The sequence below is a fragment of the Arachis duranensis genome, chromosome 3 (genome assembly GCF_000817695.3).
Source record: "Arachis duranensis cultivar V14167 chromosome 3, aradu.V14167.gnm2.J7QH, whole genome shotgun sequence".
Lineage (NCBI taxonomy): Eukaryota > Viridiplantae > Streptophyta > Magnoliopsida > Fabales > Fabaceae > Arachis > Arachis duranensis.
The window spans coordinates 104721705-104727057 of record NC_029774.3 but is presented as its reverse complement, the minus strand read 5'-3'; the positions used below and the strand labels follow the sequence as shown (position 1 = coordinate 104727057).

The following is a 5353-nucleotide window of genomic DNA, read 5'->3' as shown; positions in this document are numbered from 1 at the left end:
TATACAATGAATCTCACAATATCAATGAAACTTAGTCCCAATTACATGAGCGGGACTAGTAGCTTTTTGCTTCTGAACAATTTTGGCATCTCACTTTATCCTTTGAAATTCAGAATGATTGACATCTATAGGAACTCAGAATTTAGATAGTGTTATTGATTCTCCTAGTTCAGTATTTTGATTCTTGAACACAGCTACTTTATGAGTCTTAGCCGTGACTCTAAGCACTTTGTTTTCCATTATTACCACCGGATACATAACTGCCACAGACACATAACTGGGTGAACCTTTTCAGATTGTGACTCAGCTTTGCTAAAGTCATAGAGCTATCCAGAGTTCTTAAGCACACTCTTTTGCTTTGGATCACGACTTTAACCAGTCAGTCTCAAGCTTTCCAGTTGGACCTTCATGACACAAGCACATGGTTAGGGACGGCTTGATTTAGCCGCTTAGGCCAGGATTTTATTCTCTTGGGCCCTCCTATCCATTAATGCTCAAAGCCTTGGATCCTTTTTACCCTTGCCTTTTGGTTTAAAGGGCTATTGGCTTTTTCTTTTTCTTTTTCTTTTTCTGCCTAATCAAGTCATTCAGTTCATTATTGAGCAAGGGGGTTCATCCTCCCAAGTCTCATTACCAAATAACTTGGCATTCAGCTTCATGATTGCTCCAAGGTACTTAGCAACTTGCTCTTCAGTAACATCTTCATCCTCTTCAGAGGAAGAATACTCATCAGAGCTCATGAATGGAAAAAGTAGGTTCAATGGAATCTCTATGGTCTCTGTATGAGCCTCAGATTTCCTTGGTTCCTCAAAGGGGAACTTCTTTTCATTCAGAGGACATCCCATGAGGTTTTCACTGGGAATCATATCCCGCTCACTCTCTCCAGGTTCAGCCATGTTAGTCATGGTTATGGCCTTGCATTCTCTCTTGGGATTTTCTTTTGTATTGCTTGGGAGAGTGCTAGGAGGAGTTTCAGTAACCTTTTTACTCAGCTGACCCACTTGTGCCTCTAAATTTCTAATGAAGGACCTTGTTACATTCATGAAACTTAGTGTGGTCTTAGATAGATCAGAGTCTAAGGTTATTAAGCCAGAACGATTCTACTCAGAGTTCTCTGTCTGTTGTTGAGAAGATGATGGGAAAGGTTTGCTATTGCCAAACCTATTTCTCCCACCATTATTGTTATTGAAGCCTTGTTGAGGTTTCTATTGATCCTTCCATGAGAAATTTAGGTGATTCCTCCATGAAGAGTTGTAGGTGTTTCTGGTGCACGAAATTGTGATCATCAACAATGGCACCAATAACTTGGAGTTCTCTAACGTGAATCACACTTTGTCACAACTTCGCACAACTAACCAGCAAGTGTACTGGGTCGTCCAAGTAATACCTTACGTGAGTAAGGGTCGATCCCACGGAGATTGTTGGTATGAAGCAAGCTATGGTCATCTTGTAAATCTCAGTCAGGCGGATTCCAATGGTTATAATGGTTTTCAAAAATATGAAAATAAATAAAGCATAAAATAAAGATAGAGATACTTATGTAAATCATTGGTGGGAATTTCAGATAAGTGTATGGAGATGCTTTGTTCCTTCTGAATCTCTGCTTTCCTACAGCTTTCATCCAATCATTCTTACTCCTTTCTATGGCAAGCTGTATGTAGGGCGTCACCGTTGTCAATGGCTACTTCCCATCCTCTCAGTGAAAATGGTCCAAATGCTCTGTCACAGCACGCCTAATCATCTGTTGGTTCTCGATCATGTTGGAATAGAATCCAGTGATTCTTTTGCGTCTGTTACTACGCCCAACAATCACGAGTTTGAAGCTCGTCACAGTCATTCAATCCCTGAATCCTACTCGGAATACCACAGACAAGGTTTAGACTTTCCGGATTCTCAAGAATGCTGCCAATGAATTCTAGCTTATACCACGAAGACTCTGATTAAGGAATCCAAGAGATACTCATTCAATCGAAAGTAGAACGGAGGTGGTTGTCAGGCACACGCTTATAGGTTGAGAATGGTGATGAGTGTCACGGATCATCACATTCATCAGGTTGAAGTGTGAATGAATATCTTAGAATAAGAATAAGCATGAATTGAATAGAAGAACAGTAGTAATTGCATTAATACTCAAAGTACAACATAGCTCCACACCTTAATCTATGGTGTGTAGAAACTCCACCGTTGAAAATACATAAGTGATAAAGGTCCAAGCATGGCCAAATGGCCAGCCCCCAAATGTGATCAATAGTCACCTAAGATGAACAATAGATTAAAACTGAGACAAAAGATCCCTAATACAATAGTAAAATATCCTATTTATACTAGACTAGTTACTAGGGTTTACAAAAATAAGTCTTAGTGCAGAAATCCACTTCCAGGGCCCACTTTGGTGTGTGCTTGGGCTGAGCTTGAGCTTTACACGTGCAGAGGCTTCTCTTGGAGTTAAACGCCAAGTTGTAACGTCTGTTTGGCATTTAACTCTGGTTTGTGACGTGTTTCTGGCGTTTTACCCCAGAATGCAACATGGAACTGGCGTTGAACGCCAGTTTGTGTCATCTAAACTCGAATAAAGTATGAATTATTATATATTTCTGGAAAGCCCTGGATTTCTACTTTCCAACGCAATTGAGAGCACACCATTTGGAGTTTTGTAGCTCCAGAAAATTTATTTCAAGTGCAGGGAGGTCAGAATCCAACAACATCAGCAGTCCTTTTTCAGCCTGAATCAGATTTTTGCTCAGGTCCCTCAATTTCAGCCAGAAAATACCTGAAATCACATAAAAATACACAAACTCATAGTAAAGTCCAGAAATGTGAATTTTGCTTAAAAAATAATAAAAACATCCCTAAAAGTAGCTAGATCTTACTAAAAACTACCTAAAAACAATGCCAAAAAGCGTATAAATTATCTGCTCATCATTTTTCATAGGGTTCTCCCATGTAATTCACCTCTTCCATTGCAAGATTCTCAGGGTCATAAGCTTCTCCTTCAGAGGAGGCTTCTTTAGCACTGCCAGATGCAGCTTTCAATCCAGTCAGATTCTGAGAAATTATATTGACTTGCTGAGTCAATATTTTGTTTTGAGCCAATATGGCATTCAGAGTATCAATCTCAAGAACTCCTTTCTTCTGAGTTGTCCTATTGTTCACAGGATTTCTTTCAGAGGTGTACATGAACTGGTTATTTGCAACCATTTCAATGAGTTCCTGGGCTTCTGCATGCGTTTTCTTCAGATGAATAGATCCGCCTGTAGAATGGTCCAATGACATCTTGGATAACTCAGACAGACCATCATAGAAGATACCTATGATGCTCCATTCTGAAAGCATGTCATAGGGACACCTTCTGATCAATTGCTTGTATCTTTCCCAAGCTTTATAGAGGGATTCACCTTCCTTCTGCTTAAAGGTTTGAACTTTCACTCTAAGCTTACTCATCTTTTGAGGTGGAAAGAATTTAGCTAAGAAGGCATTGACCAGCTTTTCCCAAGAGTTCAGGCTGTCTCTAGGTTGTGAATTCAACTATATACTAGCTCTGTCTCTTATAGCAAAAGGGAAGAGCATAAGTCTGTAAACCTCGGGATCAACTCCATTGGTCTTAACAGTGTCACAGATTTGCAAGGATTCAGCCAAGAACTGATGAGGATCTTCCAATGGAAGTCCATGAAACTTGCAATTCTATTGCATTAGAGAAACTAATTGAGGCTTAAGCTCAAAGTTGTTTGCTCCAATGGCAGGAATAGAGATGCTTCTCCCATAGAAGTCAGGAGTAGGTGCAGTAAACTCACCAAGCACCTTCCTTGCATTGTTGGCATTGTTGTTATTTTCGGCTGCCATGTCTTCTTCTTTTTCAAAAATTTCTGCCAGGTCCTCTCCAGAGAGTTGTGCTTTAGCTTCTCTTAACTTCCTCTTCAGAGTCTTTTCAGGTTCAGGATCAGCTTCAACAAGAATGCCTTTGTCCTTGTTCCTGCTCATATGAAAGAGAAGAGAACAGGAAAGTATGGAATCCTCTATGTCACAGTATAGAGATTCCTTGAGGTGCCAGAGGAAAATAGGAATAGAAGGATGAGGTAGATAAAGAAGAATTCGAACTTATAGAGAGAAAGGGGGTCCGAATTATCAAAGGAGGATAACTGTTAGTGATTAAATAGAAAGAGATGGGAGAGAGAAGAAATTTGAATATTAAAATTAAAATAATTAGTTAATTAAAAAGATTTTTGAAAAAGTGGTTAGTGATTTTCGAAAATTAGAGATAGAGAAAGGTAGTTAGGTGGTTTTGAAAAAGATGAGAAATAGTGAAAAGATTTGAAAATCAATTTTTGAAAAGATAAGAAGTTAGAAAAGATTTTTGAAATCAAAATTTGAAAAAAATGTGATTTGCAAAAGATATGATTGAAAAAGAATTAAAAAAAGATTTAATTTTTTTAAAATTGATGACTTGACTAACAAGAAATTAAAAGATATGATTCTAAAATTCAAATATTGAACCTTTCTTAACAAGAAAGTAACAAGCTTGAAATTTTTGAATCACAACATTAATTGTTAGTAAGGATTTTCGAAAATATTAAAAGAAAAATAGAAAAGATTTGATTTTGAAAAAGATGTGATTGATAAGAGAGGATACGAAAAAGATAAGATTTTGACAAATTAGTTTTAAAACCTGAAAAATTGAAAAAGATTTGAATTGAAAATAGAATTACCTCCTTGGTGCTATCCTGGCGTTAAACGCCCATAATGGCATCCATCCTGGCGTTTAACGCCCACTTGTCTACCTCCTTGGGCGTTAAACACCCAGCCAGGTACCCTAGCTGGTGTTTAAACGCCAGAATTTCTTCTTCAATGGGCGTTTTGAAATCCCAGCTTTTTCTCTGTGATTTCTCTGCTGTATGCTTTGAATCTTAAATTCTCTGTATTATTGACTTGAAAAGACATAATTTTGAAAATTTTTTGAATTTTTAATAAGGAGAAAGAAAAACAACAAAATGAAACTAATCATGAAAAATTAGAATCAAACAGATAATGCATGCAAGAACACTTTAAATGTCAAGATGAACACCAAGAACACTTTGAAGATCATGATGAACATCAAGAACATATTTTTGAAAAATATATTTTTTTAAGAAAAGAAAGACATGCAAGACACCAAACTTGGAAGTTATCATACTAGAGACACTAACAAATTGAGAATGCACATGAGAAACAACAAAAGACACAAAATAAGAGAATTTAAAGATCAGACAAAGAAGATCATCAAGAACAACTTGAGGATCAATGAAGAACACAATGCATATATTTTTGAAAAATGCAAGAAAAATAGAGACATGTAATTGACACCAAACTTAAAATTTGA

At 37.2% G+C, this 5353-nt stretch overlaps 1 non-coding gene across 1 annotated transcript; it reads left to right on the top strand.

Annotated features, from left to right (window-relative positions):
* The first annotated feature begins 3327 nt into the window (after nucleotides 1–3327).
* Nucleotides 3328–3435, top strand: LOC127745896 (small nucleolar RNA R71). Its single transcript, XR_008007519.1, has one exon. It is a non-coding gene; the product is annotated as a small nucleolar RNA R71 (small nucleolar RNA).
* Nucleotides 3436–5353: the final 1918 nt, after the last annotated feature.